Raw genomic sequence first — 17,369 nt, 5'->3', positions numbered from 1 at the left:
GTGGTTCACTTCAGTGGGTATTCATAGAGCACCTGCTCTGAGCCAGGTCCGTCCAGAACATGCAGGGTTGTGGCAGAGGCAGATGGGGCCTGCACTGTGACTTGGCTAACGTGGACTGTGCCAATTGTCTCCTTAGAGCCTCAGTTTCCTCCTCAGGAATACAGAGCAACTGCCTCCGTGGCTGCTGGATTAGAGGAGATGGTAGTTGAGGTCACATAAGACCTAAGTAGGGGAAACTCACTTTAAACTTCCCCCAGGTTCTGTCACTGGCCCTGTCTCCAAGGTTGTGGTGGCACAGGGCTTGAAAAAACCCGGGGGGAGAATGGTGAGGACTTGGGTTCAAAAAGCAGAGTCAACGGAGTTTCCTCCTGTGTAAATAGAGCGGAACCGCAGTGCCGGTTCCTCCAGGAGGATTCAGAACGGACAGCACCAGCACCGGGTCTGGGGTAGGGTGGTGTGGTGATCCAAACCCTTCCCCTGGAGCATATGCCGGACCTGATCTCTGCGTTCCCTTTTCATTCATTCATTCCTTCCTTCATTCATTCAGTGTCAGTGGTCTGACAGTGTTGGGGGAGAGAAGGAAATCTCAGCCTGAACTGGAAACCTAGTGGCAGCAGGGAGAGTTAAGGGGCCCTGAGCAGCCACTGCTTCCAAATAGCCATTCGTTGGCCCTGTGTGGGAGGAAACCATGCAATGATGGATCTTTGACCTCGCATCCTCCCTCCTCAAAATGTGGTCCACAGATCAGCCACATGGCCATCGCAGGACATACTCTTGTCCCCAGGCCAGACCTACTGAATCAAGTGTGCATTTGGGATGATCTCCAAGGTCAGCAAATGCCTGGTACAAAGTAAATGCAAGACAGGGTTGACCATCACTGCTCTTTTTGAGTGGGGATAGAGCTCCCAACTTTTGGCTGGGCATGTGGGTGCTCACAATGAAAGCTGTGTTTCCCAGCTTCCTCTGTAGCTAGATGTGGCATTGAGAAGTAAAGGGAAGTGTCTTGTGGGGCATCTGGGATAGTTGGTATGTCTGCTTTACCCTCTGTGTCCCTTTCTCCATCTGGCTGCTGGGAATGTAGGTGTCACCATCCTGGACCATAAGGTGGAGGCCACACAGAGCAGAGCAACAAGACAAAAAGAGCCTGAGTTCCTGTCTCTGAGTGGCAAAATACCTGTCCTCAAACACCTGCCCAAGAGAAACAAACATCTATCTTATTTAAGCTATTGTTATTCTGTATTTTCAGACACTTACACCTAAACCCAATGCTGATACACCTGTGCAGCCTGGTTAGCTACTTGACTGCTCCAGTGCTCATGGACTAGGCCAGTCCCCTATTATGTAATCCCATGGTAACCTGTAGGTTTCATTGGGAGAACTTGGCATGATGTGTGATTAGGTTATTACTAATTTGCTAGTAACTGCCTCCCTATCTGAGTGAAAGATCCCTGAGAGGAGCCTGTCGGGGGGTAGGGGGCTAGGGGAGGGATAGCATTAGGAGAAATACCTAATGTAGATGACAGATTGATGGGTACACAAAAGATGATGCCATATACAAATAGCACATGTATACATATGTGACAAAACTGCACGTTCTGCACATGTATCCCAGAACTTAAAGTATTTAAAAAAAAAAAAAAAAGACAGTTCCTTGAGAGAAGGTGGTATCATCATCATATCCTAGCATCCTGCCATAGCCTGTTCATGCTGGGGGTGCACTAACTATGCATTGAAGTCTGAATGGAGGCTTCCCAGGGAGACAGGCCTTCCCACAGAACAAAGGATGGGAGGGGAGGTATTAACATGGGCCTCTGCTCTGAGACTGGTGAGGTCTGTGAGCAGATCAGGGTGTCAGTCCCAGATGGTCCATCCACTCAGGAGCCCGTGGGAGATGGAGCTAAGAAAATCAGACTGTGTCTGCAGTATGTGGAAAGGCTCTGGGTCTCTTTGAGCAGAGGAGTGACAATAAAAGTTAGGTTTTTGGATTATCAATCTTGTGGAACCCTGTGGTAGGTAACCAGACTCCAGTGATCCTGATCTCCTGGTATTCCCATGCCCTTCTAGAATCACCTCCCACAATGAATAGGGCTGACCTATCCTGTGTAATCAACAGGATATTGCAGAAATGACAGTTATGACTCCTGAGGCTACGTCACAAAAGACACTGAGGCTCTGCTTAGCCACTCTTGAATCACTCGTTCTGGGGGAAGCCAACTGCCCTGTCCTAAAGAGGCTCAACATGATTATAAAGGGGTCTGGTCGGTGAGGAATGAAGCCTCCCACCAACAGCCATGTGAGTGGGCTCTCTTGGAAGTAGCGGCTCAGCCCTGATCAGGTCTCCAAAGCTGCATCCCCAGCCCACAGCTTAACCACAGGCTCTTGAGAGACCCTGAGAAATACTTAGCTTAGCTGCTCCAGAATTCCTGATCCATAGAAACTATAAGATAATAAATGTTTGCTTTAAGCCATTAAGTTGTGGGTAATTAGTTACACAGCAGTAGATAAATAACAGACACTCCATCCTCATTTTTTTTTTTTCCTACCAGTAATTTCTCCCTGTCTTCTTCCATCACACCCCCTGCCAGCCTGGGGAAATAGAAAACCACTTCGGACTCAGATGACTCTCTGCTGGGTGACCTGGACCAGTTGCTTAACCAGCTGGGTGTCTAGGTATGAAATGAAGGTTAATAATACCTTGCCTGTGGCAGGTAGCCTCTGAAATTGCCCCAATTAACCCACCTCTTGGTATTCATACCCTTGTGTAATTTCCTCCCTTCAAGTGTAGGCTGGACTTATCGACTCATTTTTAGTGCACAAAATATGGCAGAAGCGATGAGCATGTTGCTTCTGAGATTAGGTTTTCAAGAGATGGTGACTTCTGTCTTGGACACTCTCTTGCTATCTCTTGGATTAGTCACCCTGGATAAGCTGGCTTCCGTATTGTGAGGCAGTCCTAAGGAAAAAACCCTGTGGATGAGTTTGTAAGCGATTCTTCTAAGACAGACTCAGGCCTGTAATCCCCACACTTTGGGAGGCCGAACACCTGAGGTCAGGAGTTCAAGACCAGCCTGATTAACATGGTGAAACCTGTCTCTACTAAAAATACAAAAAATTAGCCTGGTGTGGTGATGGGCATCTGTAATCCCAGCTACCTTGTGAGGCTGAGGCAGGAGAATTGCTTGAACCCAGGAAGTGGAGGTTGCAGTGAGCCGAGATAGTGCCATTGCACTCTAGCCTGGGCAACAAGAGCAAAACTCCGTCTCAAAAACAAACAAACAAACAAAACAGTAACACAAACGATAGCTGATGAGGGGAAAAATATCACAAAAAAACTCATGTTTTAAGAAAGTGTAAGAATTTGTGTTGGCCTGGATTCAAGGCTGTCCTGGGACACATTGAAAGCCATCCTGGGCCATAGGCAGCCTGCAGACCACAGGTTGGACAAGGTTGAGCTAAGGCCTGACAACAACCCCGTGAATGAATTTGGAAATGGATCCTTCTGCTCCAGTGGAGCCTTGACATGACCCCAGCCCTGGCCCACAGCTTGACTGCAACCTCATAAGAGACTCTGAGCCACAGGCAGCCAGTTGAGTTGCACCTGGATTCCTGTGTGATAACAAATGTTTGTTGCTTTAGCCCCTAGGTTTAGGGTAATTGGTTATGCAGTAGCAGATAACAAATACATTGCCCTAAGACAGAGCTTGCTGTGAGGATGGAGTAACATGTATAATGCCCACACATAGTAGGTGCTAATTCATTGCTTGCCTAATGAGTCAGTCAATAAACAAATGAATGTTCTATAACACAGAATGTTCTCTGAATCCAAATGCTCACTCCCTTCCACCCACTCCTGTCAGAAACGTCACCAAAAGTTGTTTTAAGCAGAGAATGGCTGGATCAGATTTGTTTTTCTGTAATGGGAGATTGGTTTGTGTCCCATGGGTGCGGCCGGTTCAGCTGTGGTCTGGGTGAAGAGAGATTTAAAAATAATAATCCTTTGTCAACTCAGAGAGGATTTTAGTGTAACTTAGATCTCATAGCAGGTAGGTCTCTGGAGAAACAACGGTCTTTTCTCACTCTATTAGTCTTGACCAACTAGAAGACACTCGTGTGTTTGTTCATTCATCCTTTCTTGTATTTGTTCATTATACCATTATTCACTGAATACCTCTTTTAGGCAGGTACTCTGGATGTAGAAATAAACCTGACATACCTCAAATTTCAAGAAAGGAGGGAGGAGGTAAGCAAAAGTGTGATGCCATCACAAAAAAATCAGGGACGGGCAGGGTCATGTATCTCTGGTGCAGTTTTTTGTGATAAGTGCAGTGACAAGGGTGGTACCAGAGAATCTGGGAGTCTAGGAGGGAGTCCCTGATTCCACCCATGGGGATGAATTGGTCTGAACTCTGTCAGCTGAAAGTGACAGAAATCATCTAAAATCAACATACACTGTCTGTTGCACTCAAAAAAAAAAAAAAAAAAAGAAAGAAAGAAAAAGATAAGAAGGATGGAAGGAAGGAGGAGGGAAGGTAGGAAGAAAGGAATGGAGGGAGGGAGGGAGGGAGAAAGACAAAAGAAAAATTAAAGTCCAAAAGTCCAGAGGTAGATTTGGGTTTCAGGCACAGTTGAATCCAGGCACTTCACAATCGCATCAGGAATCTGTCTTTTCCCATTCCCAGGTTCTTTTTTCTCCTCTGGCTTCATCTTGAGGCAGGCTTCCCATTGTGCTGGCAAAATGTGTGCCTGTAGCTCCAGGCTGATATTTTCCCACTCAGCAGTGCCAGGAGATAAAGATTACCTCTTCCCCACTCCCCCTTACCTCCTAAAAGGCTCCTGGGCTGACCCCCAAGGGTCTGACTTAGGTCACAGCCTAAACAGTGGCTCCAGGGGTTTGGAGAGTGCTGATTGGCCAGGCCTAGGCTGGCAGCCAGGCCCTCAAGCCTGGGGTGGAGTCACCCCCATCCTACACACACAGACTCAGATGGAAGAAGAGAGGTTCCCTAAAGAAAAGTCTGGGCAGTGCTGCCAGAGAAGGAGTTATTGGGAGGCTAAACCATCAGGTGTCTTGGACAGAGTCAGGGAAAGCATCCGGGAGGAGGAAAAGTCTGAGCTGAGACCTGAAGAAGTTAGTCAAGGGAAGAGAAACAGGCTGGGTACATTAGTTATCTATTGCTGCAAAATACATTACCCAAAATTTAAAATTTTAAAACAATACACATACTCTTAGTCCATTTTCTGTTGCTATACAGAATGCCACAGACTGGGGAATTTATAAGGAAAATACATGTATTTCTTACAGTTCTAGGGGCTGTGGGAAGGGCAAGACTGAGGGGCTGCCTCTGGTGAGGACCTTTCTCCTGTGTCATAACATGGTGGAGGGCATAGCATGGTAAGAGGGCATGAGCATGTCAGCTCAGGCCTCTCTTTGCCTTTTTTTTTAAGTAGAGACGTGGTTTCACCATGTTGGCCAGGCTGGTCTCGAACTGGCGACCTCAGGTGATCTGCCCGTCTCGGCCTCCCAAAGCGCTGGGATTACAGGTGTGAGCCACCACATTTGACCTCTTCTTTTTATAAGGCCACCAATATCATCATGGGGACTCCACTCTGATGGCCTTATATAATCCTAATTACTTTTCAGAGGCCCCACCTCCAAATACCATCAACATGAATTAGGGGATTAAGTTTCCAATACATAAGATTTGGGTGATGGATTTAAACCATGGCATAAATTGATTAAGGCCCCATGTCTGAGGATCAAGAATCCAAGAGTGGCTTAGTTGGGTGGTTCTGGCATGGTCAAGGCTACAGACCCTGCAGATGACTGGAGCTGGGGGATAGATGCTCATTCACTTGGCTGTTGGCCGGAGGCTTCAGTCCTTCTCACATGGACCTCTCCATAATGCTGCTCATGATATGGCTTCCCCAGTGTGAGTGAGGAAAGAGAGTTCCTTTTATAAAGTAGTCTTCAAAGGACTGGCTACATACTGGGTAAGGATTCAAATAACATGAGTGGTGGGAGAGAGGACAGCATGGATACAGCCTGGGCTAATATCAAGCTGGAGAGGTAGGTAGATGGGGGCTGGATGGTGAAGGACTTTCAGGGCTGTGTTAAAAACGTGAACTTTCTTTAGTAGGCAGTTAGGGGCCCTGAAGCATTTTAAGTTAGGATGTATTGTAATATTTTGGTTTCGGGGTTTTGGGGAACCCAATGTAGTTTCTATTTTCTGCCAATGCTCTGAACAAATGTGATTTCTATCTGCAGAGGGCTTCCTAATGGTGAATCTCAGAATTTGGCAGACAGACCCACACAGGAGGCACAAAACGCAAAGAAAAAGTACAGGCCTTCTTGGGGAGGGGAGAGCAAAATGCAGCTCCCTGCAGGTGGTCTTCTCCCAAAAGAAAGAAGAAAGGAAAGGCTGAGGCACCACCGTCTCAGACTCCAGTCCCACACTCACCAGTCAGAATTCACCCATCTTACCTGGTAGGGCTTGAGGGGAGCTCAGAGTTTTGAGGGGAGATCCTTCTTTGTAGAAACCAGAGCAGTAGGGAAGGTACATCACCCACAATTGGGCCACATCACACCACCAACAGTTTGCCATTTTTAGAAGCATAACTCTGGCAGCCAATGTGGAGAACGGACTGGAGTGGGAGGCCAAGGAGGAGGTTGCTACAATCTTCTCAGAAGAGATGGGGAGTAGGCCCAGGTCAGTGGGAGTGGGGAATGGGTCTGGAGGCAGTAGAACTACTTAGAAGATCCAGGCACTAGGGGGCTCAAACACAAGGGCTTACAGGGGTCAGGTAGACAATTCCTCAAATTTCCCAAATTTTCCTTCCTCTCAGTCTCCTCATCTCAGTCGAGGGCAACTCCATTAACTTCCATTTGTCTGTTGTCCTTACCATCATCCCTGACTCCTCTCTGTCTCTACAGAGTCACTATAATGAGTATGAGTGTTGACTTGAGGTTCATTGGACTTATTGAATCTGTGGATTGACGTTTTTTCAATGTCCTGGAAAATTACCAACTACTTATTTGTGAATATTAACTTTGCCCTGTTATCTCTCTTCTCTTGTCTTGCTTTTATTCTCTGTTCATTTTACATAGCTTCTTCTGATGTGTTTTCTAGTTTACTAATTCTCTCTTTGGTTGTGTTGAATCTGCTATTAAACCTGACCATTGAATGATACATTTTATCTTGTATTTTCCAGTTTTGGAATTTGTGTTTGCTTCTTTTTCAAATATTTGTCCCTCCAGAATAACTCTGCTTCTTCACCCTTTTCTGTGTGCTGGGAGGTTGACCTGTTTTGATGGCTCCTTATTTTTGGCTTCTGACTGATTATGGCCTGTGAGGAGTACCTGCAGTAGATTGGAAGGAAGGAGAAGAATGAAGTTTTGGTATGTATTTGCCCAGCTTCTGCCCTGAGTGGTCATCCAGGTTGATTGTGTCCCTCAGTGAACATCATAATTTCTATTAGGCGGTACTCTTCACCCAGGTCCACTCTTCTTAGTTTCAGTAACCACTTCCTCTCCTTGCCCTTTCAGGCCTTGGGATAGTAATAGCACTCCACTGTTACTTACTCCAGGGTACTAGCCCTAGAGTATCTCTTGTAGTTTCCCTATACTCTTTTCATTCTGTTAAAAGCATCTGGCCAGGTGCATAAATTTAGAAGCATAAATCTAAATTACAGGCTCATGCCTGTAATCCCAGTACTTTAGGAGGCCAAGGTGGGTGGATTACCTGAGGTCAGGAGTTTGAGACCAGCCTGGCCAACATGGTGAAACCTTGTCTCTACTAAAAATACAAAAATTAGCTGGGCCTGCTGGCACATGCCTGTAATCCCAGCTACTTGGGGGGCTGAGGCACGAGAATGGCTTGAACCTGGGAGGCAGAGGTTGCAGTGAGCCAAGATCATGCAACTTCACTCCAACCTGGGTGACTGAGTGAGAGCCTGTCTCAAAAAAAGATGAAAATAAAAATAAAGGTGTCCCTTAGTTAAACTCCCCTCCAGCCACCTAGATTATGCCATCACGTTCAGGACAGGACATGACTGACACAGTTACTTTGTATGGTTTCCAGTCTCCTTACAGATTTTTCAGGCATGACTTTTAATCTCCTTAAACATACGAGGCATAATTATATTATAATCAGTGTCTGATAATTTCCATGTCTGGAGTCCCTGAGGTCCATTTCTGCTTGTTACTATTCATGGTGTCTTTTTCCCCTCATGAAATCTAGTTGTCTTTGATTATGTGCTGCTAAAAAAAAAAAAAAAAAAATACTGTGTTTGGAAAAATATTTATAAAAATAATTTCAGGCCTGGGATGATTTTTTTTTTTTTAATCCCTTTCTCCAGGCACCTGGGGCAAATCAGCATTCTAGGATCACCTTATTTCAAGTTCAGAGGTTGAAATTTACTAGGTCACCCAGACGACCTGAAGCTCAGGGCTAGTTTGCTTTTATTTTACCCCTACTTCTAGGGTACAGCCCCTTCAGGGTCACAGCCCAAGCTAGGAAGGTTTACCAGGGTCATCAAATTGTGACAGACCCTGACTCTGATGTCAGTCTCCCTGGCTTTCAAAATTCAGATCCAGAATCAGCCCTTTTAACCACCTCACGTGACTGCTGTCCTGATCTAAGCCATCATCATATGGCTTAGATCACCTGGGTCAAGCACTGCTATTCAACTGGTTTCCTGTGTTCAGTCTTGTCACCTGCAGCCTGTTCCCAACACCGCAGCCAGAACAGACCTTTTATCCGAAGTCAGACCATGTATCTCCTCTGCTCAGAACATGCCAGAGGCTCCTGTCTCCCTGAGAATAAACGGCAAGTCCTGACGATGGCCTGCAGTCTGCAGAGTCTGCCTCAGTGTGCTTCTGACCTCCTTTCCTGGTCCCCTCCCCTTGCTCACTCGGCTCCAGTTGCAGTGGCTTTTCACACCTTAAGCCAGCAGGGATGCTCCTGCCCCTGGTCTTTACACTGCTTCTCTCCCCCAGTGGCTGCTTGTCCAGCCCCCTCCTCTTCAAATCTTTGCTCAAACATCTTTCCAGGGAGGCTTTCCTGGCCCCTTATTTTAAGTTACATACCTCCCCAACACTCCTGATCCCCCTTCACCCTACTCTTATTTTTTTCATAGCATCCGTCACCTTCTAACATACAATTCCACTCATTTATTTCTCATCTACCTGTTTTGCGTGTTGTCTCTGTTCCCCATTAGAACCTCGGCTTCATGATGATAGGGATTTTTTAGTACATGTTTGGTTCCCAGAATCTAGAATAGCAACTGGCACATACACAGTAGGTAATCGGTAAAGATTTATTGAAGGGATGAATGTAAATCAGAGTGAAGTGATACCTGGGCCAGCAGGAACTTGGCTTGTGTGGCCTCCATGTCCAGCAAGGCCAGGGCCAAAGAAGAGGCCTGTGTTAATGGGAGATTGCTACATACTGGAGCATTGAACAATTAAGTTTATGTGTTGGGGAGGGTGGGAATCAGGTTCTTACTTTGGAGATGGAAATTGCAAATATGGAAAAAAGAAAGACTAGAAGAGGCCTTGCTGTTTTGTATTGGAATTGGAGGTATTGGTGTGAACTCGTGGATTTTACTGTGCATAGACAGGTGATAGATTAGATGGAGAAAAGTGTGTGTGTGAATCTGCATGTATCTTCTTAGCTCTGTCATCTACGAAGCACTAGTGACATACTTACTGCCCAGATAGTGGTTTCTAAATACCAATCTCCATGTAATAGAACCAGGGCTCCCTGGAGAAGCACAGGTTGGGCATCCCCAATCTGAAAGTTTGAAATAAAAAATGCTCCAAAATCTGAAACTTTTCGAGCACTGATGTGATGCCACAAGTGGAAAACTCCGCACCTGACTTCATGAGATGGCTTGTAGTCAAGATGTGGTCAAAAATTTGTTTCTGCCGGGCGCGGTGGCTCACGCCTGTAATCTCAGCACTTTGGGAGGCCGAGGCGGGTGGATCACGGGGTCAGGAGGTCGAGACCATCCTGGTTAACACAGTAAAACCCTGTCTCTACTAAAAATACAAAAAAAATTAGCTGGGTGTGGCAGTAGGCGCTCGTGGTTCCAGCTACTCGGGAGGCTGAGGCAGAAGAATGGCGTGAACCTGGGAAGCGGAGCTTGCGGTGAGCCCAGATCGCGCCACTGCACTCCAGCCTGGGCAACAGAGCGAGACTCCATTTAAAAACAAAAAACAGGCCGGGCGCGGTGGCTCAAGCCTGTAATCCCAGCACTTTGGGAGGCCGAGACGGGTGGATCACGAGGTCAGGAGATCGAGACCATCCTGGCTAACACGGTGAAACCCCGTCTCTACTAAAAAATACAAAAAACTAGCCGGGCGAGGTGGCGGGCGCCTGTAGTCCCAGCTACTCGGGAGGCTGAGGCAGGAGAATGGCGGGAACCCGGGAGGCGGAGCTTGCAGTGAGCTGAGATCCAGCCACAGCACTCCAGCCTGGGCGACAGAGCGAGACTCCGTCTCAAAAATAAATAAATAAATAAATAAATAAAAAATAAAAACAAAAAACACTGTGTTTCTGGCCAGGCACACTGGCTCATGCCTGTAATTCCAGCATCATGGGAAGCCAACGCAGGTGAATCCTGCCTGGCAAGAGACGAGGATCACTTGAGGCCAAGAGTATGAGACCAACCTAGCCAGCACAGTAAAACCCCATCTCTATTAAAAATACAAAATTAGCCAGGGGTGGTGGTGCATGCCTGTAATCGCAGCTACTCAGGAGGCTGAGGCTTGAGAATCCCTTGAATCCGGGAGGCAGAGGTTGCAGTGAGCAGAGATCATGCCACTGCACTCCAGTCTGGTTAACAGAGTGAGACACTGTCTCAAAAAACAACAAGCCTGGCATGGTGGCTCATGACTGTAATCCCAGCTACTCGGGAGGCTGAGGCAGGAGAATCGCTTGAACACAGGAAGCGGAGGTTGCAATGAGCCGAGATCACGCCATTGCACTCCAGCCTGGGCAACAAGAGCAAAACTCCGTCTCAAAAATAAATAAATAAATAAATAAACAAATAAAATACGACAACAACAACAAAAACTAAAAACAAAATCCTCAAATTATTTAAAATATTGTGTAAAATGTTATTCAGCCTATGTATATATGATGTGTATAATACATGAATGAATTTAATGTTTGGACTTGGATCCCATCGCCAAAATATCTCATTATGTATGTGCAAATAATATTACAAAATCTGAAAAAGAAATCCCAAATCCAAAACACTTCTGGTCCCAAGCATTTCAGATAAAGGCTACTCAGCCTGGAGCTGATTCTTCGGCTGGGTCGGGGGGACGTGCCAGATGAGTCTGGAGCATCTTTTCAGGTCAGAAGTAAGGACATGCTCAAGGTATAATGGTCACGTGTATGTGAAAGGACATGAAGCCAGCTTGAAGGGGCTCCCACTGGCCATATATGGGCCAATCTGTGACAATTTCAACATCAAAACCAATAATGATGATCATGGATGATTACACATGGAATAAAATAAGAATCTGGGTTTATACAAATATAAACAAGTAGATCACTACATAGGGGAGGAGGGAGAGCTCTCCCTTGCAGTAGGATGCCAGCTAAATAGACATAGAAGGAATGATGGAATTGGAAAACCACTTGGTACTCATCCCAGTCATTGATTCAGGCAAGACTCATCCGTAGTGCTGATGCCCGGGGCATTTTTCACATTTTCTCCCATACTCACCGTGCAGGGCTCTTCCTTTCACTGACAGTGAACATATATAGAAGTGCTTTGGAAGCTACAAAGCAACCTACCAATCCAAGGCCTTTGGAGAGTGATGAGAAGTCTGAAGAGCTAACTCTTCGTGCCTATACATATAGTCCACCTCGGAGCTGGGAATCACAGTGACTCCTGTTTGGACTACCTGTGTCTGGCAAAGCTCCATGTACACAGTAGGTGCTCATTAGTAACAGGAATACAGACGGTAGATATGTGTTCCCCTCTTGCTCCAGCACCAACCTCTGCATGCCACAAACATGCACACCCAGTGGGAGGATACATATGCCTATGTGCGTGTGAGTGCACACCTGTAAGTGTGTGCACACATGAGCAAATAAGTGTGTGGGTAGTGTTTCCGTTTTATATGACGTGCTCAGATGCTCCCCCACAGTTACGTCAAAACCCACGTTGTCACCAGCCCCTGGGAGACAACATTTTCAATGCCCGTGAGATCTCAGTTCTTTGGACCCTCATTTTCTGAGCCCCACCTTATCCTTCCTTCATGAGTTCTCACTCTGTCATTGAATCCAGATAAATCTGGAAGCGTCTAATGCCCTTGGCAAGGTACACTGCAGTCTTGGCTCTTGCTGGAGACTTGCTTGCCTGGCCCTTTTCTGCCTGACACAGTAACCATTCCTGGGACCCCTGCTCTGCGAGACCCTTGCCGCGATGTGCTTTGGATTGAGCTAGATCTGCATTTCAGTGCCATCCTGGCTCCCCTGTTTGCCAGCCTGTGTGACTCGGGGCAAGTTACTGATCCACTCTGTGCCTCAGTTTGCCCACTGGGAAACCAGGGTTAGTAGTGCCCATATCATCATGTCACCTGACTTGGTGGAGGAGCTTGGCACAGAGTCAGGCACATAGCATAGACTCCGCCAAGGGCAGCTTCCCTCATCCTCCTCCTTTGGGGGATCTCTAGGGTGGGTGTAAGTGAAGGTAGTAGCATTTTGTCCATAAAGGGGAACAAAGGATGTCCAGGAAGGGGCCATTTGTTTCAAGCAGATAGTGGCCCTCTGGTCTATGTAGGGTGTGGGCATTTCCTGTACACTTTTCAGGAGCCGTGAAGTGTGAAGCGTCTCATCTAGCCAGTGCTAACTCTGCCTCAGCAGTCGGTTTGGCAGGCTCCCGTGACTCGGCTCTGCTGGCTCACCTTCTTCCTCTCCAACCCGGAGCCCACCTGTACCCCTTCTTCCGTCGTCTGACAGTTGGGGCTGGATGGGGCCTGTCTCACCATTTCCCCCTCCATTCCCCAGCGGGGTTCAGTGCCTGCCCCACCGCGGCGTGCTCCTCTGCCATTCCCGCTCCTTGGTTGGACCTGGGGAGTCTGGGGCCCAAATGTGAGCGTGTGTCATAGTGTGTGGGTGGCACCGTGTGTGGGCAGCGCTGACGTCCCGGGGCAGGTGGGTCTGTTCTCCTGGCTGGTGACTGTGCTACGCTTCCTCAGGGAGGGCCGGTGACTGGCTGGTTTACAAGCCCAGCATGACGGAGGAGGAAACAGAAACAATCTTTCTTGTCTGAGAAAAAAAGGAGGCCTGACGATTCCTGGCATGATTCCTGTGTCTCTGAAGCAAGTCACTGCACCTCCCTGAGCCTCAGCCTCTTCCTCGGTAGAGCCGGGATCTGTGAGGATTAGCAGTTGTTCACTCATTCATTCATTAGCAAGTTGATGACACTTCAGTGAGCAGGACAGGAACTCTCTCCTTCCGCATGTAAGTGCTTATCACCCTATAGATAATTATAAATATAAATAAGCCCAATCATCAAATGTTCCAGGTGGCTCCAGCCAGATCCCCATTTTCCAAGGTGCCTCAGTTGGAGAAAAGCAAAATGAAAAACTGGCTCACTGTAACCTTAAGAGCTGCAGGACAAGACAAGGGGGTCAAGGGTACAAGAGAGAGCTTTGGGGTCAGAGTTCAGGCTTCTAAGCTTAGCCCAGTCAATTTCCATTCCCCACACTGGCCTCAGTTTCCACCTCTGCAGAATGGAGTTAGTGCCCACTTTGCCAGGTAGCTGGGAGGGGTCAAGTGTTGATTCTGTGATCATATTGTAGCACCCCCACCCTCTCAACTCTGGATCTGACTCTGGCTGGATCTCAAGTCACATCCCCTGTCTGGGTTTCATGGTCTTGTTGGTGAAGTGAGGGGACTGGTCAGGACAGCAACCGAGGCCTCTCCTTGCTCTGTGGCTTCATCCCATCTTCCTTCACTTTTTCCCCTCCTATACAAAACAGCTACATTTTTAGCAGACCCTGGACTTGGCTTCCCATGTGAATTAAATTCAGTAAATCCTCACCCAAGCCTCAGGGAGTGCTGTAGGAGTTACGTGGGCAGGATGCAGACATCAACTGTATCCTCCTCTCCAGAAAAGTAATACTACCATTGTTCATATTTAGAGTCATCAAATGATCATTGTTCTTTCTGCTATAAGCCCCCAAACCCTATATTCACCAAGAACCCTCATTTGGCCTAAATCAGAGTTATCAAAATAGAATTTCCATTTGTAAAATTTATTTTTTGTTTGCATCAACTAATTAATTAAAAGAATGGTCTATGGCCATACCATACTCTATCTACCCCATATACTTCCACTGGATACCATACTCTATCTACCCTGAATGCACCCAGTCTCATCCAATTAAAGGGATACTATGTATTTAATTTAAAGAGTAACATAAGGCCAGTTGTGGTGGCTGATGCCTGTAATTCCAGCACTTCAGGACGCCAAGGCGGGTGGATCACTTAAGGCCGGGAGTTTAAGACCAGTTTGGCCAACATGGTGAAACCCCATCTATACTAAAAATACAAAAATTAGCCTAGTGCGGTGCCTGTAATCTTAGCTACTCAGGAGGCTGAGGTGGGGGGATCACTTGAGCCCAGGAGATGAAGGTTGCAGTGATCTGAGATCGTGCCACTGCACTCTAGCCTGGGTGATGGAGTGTGTACCACTGCACACTAGCCTGGGTGATGCAGTGTGTGCCACTGCACTCTAGCCTGGGTGATGCGAGTGTGTACCACACTGCACACTAGCCTGGGTGATGCGAGTGTGTACCACACTGCACACTAGCCTGGGTGATGGAGTGTGACTCTCTCTCTCAAAAAAAGAGACCTAAATAAAACTAAATAAAAAATAAAAAGTGACATTTAAACATTTTGTTTTTTCATACAGGAAAAAGGAAGGCAAGTGTGGTGGGTCATTCCTATAATCCCAGTACTTTAGGAGGCTGAGGTGGACCAATCACTTGAGGTCAGTAGTTTGAGACCAGCCTGTGACACTTGGTAAAACTGCATCTCTACAAAAAATACAAAAATTAGCTGGGCATGGTGGCATGCATCTGTAGTCCCAGCTACTCAGAAGACTGAGGTGGGAGGATTGATTGAGCCCTGGAGGTCGAGGCTGCAGTGAGCCGTGATTGTGCCATTGTACTTCAGCATGGGTGACAGAGGATTTTTGACCTGTCTCAAGAAAAAAGAAAAAGAAAAAGAAAAGCGTCCCTAAGCAGGAAGTGAAATCCCTCTGGCATCCCCCTCCTCCCCTGGTGCAAAGGCCACCACTGTAGAGCCGGGATCTGTGAGGATTAGCAGTTGTTCTCTCATTCATTCATCAGCAAGTTGATGACACTTCAGTGAGCAGGACAGGAACTCTCTCCTTCTGCGTATAAGTGCTTATCACCCATGCTGGTTTCCTTTATTAGACTGGGCTCTTTGGTGTGCCAGGGATAATCTTGGCCTTTCTTTGGGAAGGCAATGGAGGCAGAGATTACTCTGTCTTCCCAGCCAGGAGCTCTGAATCCTGAAAGGAACAAGAGTGGACGATTCCCAGGGAGTTCAGGGTCTACCAGAAGGCTAGAGGGATGGCAGCTACTCAGTATGGCTCAGGATGGCTGCTGAGGACTAGTTCAGTTCCTCTGTGGTCTCCAGGGTATCAAAGCCTTGGGCTCATGGTTCTGCCAAGACAATCTTCAATTCACTTGCAAGAGATCAACTGACTTCTTCAGAGAAGGTCTTCTACGAATATTTATTGAGTGACTATGATGGGTCAGAAATAACTCTTGGCCTTGAACTGAAGTTGGAATGAGGGTAAATTAGGCAGTGGAACTGGAAAGACCCTTACTGTGTAAGTGACAGGAAAGGCGATAACACTGACTGGACACTTACTATCTGTCAAGGGCTTTGATTAGGTTATTTTAAAAAAATTTATTTATTTATTTATTTTTTTTGAGGCAGAGTCTCACACTGTTGCCCAGGCTGGAGTGCACGATCTCGGCTCACTGCAACCTCCGCCTCCCAGGTTCAAGCGATTCTCCTGCCTCAGCCTCCTGAGTAGCTGGGACTACAGGTGCGCACCATCATGCTCAGCTAATTTTTGTATTTTTAGTAGAGACAGGGTTTTACCATGTTGGTCAGGCTGGTCTCTATCTCTTGACCTTGTGATCCCAAGTGCTGGAATTACAGGTGTGAGCCACTGCGCCCAGTCTTTAAAAATTAATTTTTAAGGACACAAGTAAAGTGATGTAGGAATACATTTTCCTTGTACAAATGAAAGCTACAGATGAGGCTAAATCTCCCTTTGATCTCCAGTTCCAATCTTGGCTTCCTTCCACCTCTCCAGCGGCAACACCTATTTTCAATTTGGTGTGACTCCTTCTGACTTTTTTCTCTGCATTTTACATACATGTGTGTTTTGCTTCATTAGACTTTTAAGTTTAATGATATTGTGCATGTTATCCAGCCACCTAACTTCTGGGTTAACAATATATCTGGGAGATCAGGTGAGTACAAACCTACCCATCCCCTATATGCCAAGGCCTTCCACATGGAACATTCCATTGGCTGCTCCCACACCGCCTCCACTTTGCAGATGAGCAGAGGCTCAGTGAATGTTTAAGTGACTCACCACAGCTGGTGAGTAGTGAGGCAGGATTCAGACAAGGATTTGTCTCTCCAGGTTTAGCATGAATCTGTCCTCCACCTAATCTGCCTATAGTTTCTTTCTTTCTTTCTTTTTTTTTTTTTTTTTTTTTTGATTCCCTGACATCATCAAGAGGGCCATTTAAATAGAAGACTGGTCATAATGCAGAGAACTCATTGACCACCTCACTTCCCTGTTAAAATACCTCCATGGCTCCCCAGTGCCCAAGAAACAGAGTCTAAGTCCCTCTACCTGGTGAGAAAGGATCTTCTAGACATGGTTCCCGTTACTTTCTCCACCCTCCACTGGCCAGGCTCTGCCACACGGTCACCTTCCCAGAAAGAAATAAACTACAGTACTTGTGGTTCCCTTCGTGCCATGCCGTTTTTCTCCTCCGTGTCTTTGCTCATGTAGTCCTCTTTGCCTGGAAGAACTCACCTTCACCCCTCTTTGCCTGGCTTATTGCAGCTCATCCTTTATGACTTCATACAAGGGCCATCTCCTTTTGGTTGCTCTCCCTATTACCACAGGCTGGGTTAGTCCCTTCCCCATGGTCCACAATGTCTTGTACATTCCATTCTAATGGTCATTGTATCTGCCTCCCAACCTTGAGGGGGTAGCTCCTTGAAGGGACAGTCACTGTCTCATTCACCTGTGTCTCTAGGTGCCGAACAAGGTTTGCAGACCTGGTG

At 46.8% G+C, this 17,369-nt stretch overlaps 1 long non-coding RNA gene across 1 annotated transcript; it reads right to left on the bottom strand.

Moving 5' to 3' along the window:
- Nucleotides 1-13,308: 13,308 nt before the first annotated feature.
- LOC108586537 lies at nucleotides 13,309-17,091 on the bottom strand. Its single transcript, XR_001903985.3, has 2 exons — nucleotides 16,930-17,091; nucleotides 13,309-13,494 (listed from the first exon to the last, which is right to left on the bottom strand). It is a non-coding gene; the product is annotated as an uncharacterized LOC108586537 (long non-coding RNA).
- Between the last annotated feature and the right edge of the window lie 278 nt (nucleotides 17,092-17,369).

This window comes from Papio anubis, chromosome 5 (assembly GCF_008728515.1).
Source record: "Papio anubis isolate 15944 chromosome 5, Panubis1.0, whole genome shotgun sequence".
NCBI classification, from domain to species: domain Eukaryota; kingdom Metazoa; phylum Chordata; class Mammalia; order Primates; family Cercopithecidae; genus Papio; species Papio anubis.
The sequence above is the reverse complement of the archived record's forward strand: the minus strand, read 5'-3'. Positions and strand labels throughout refer to the sequence as shown.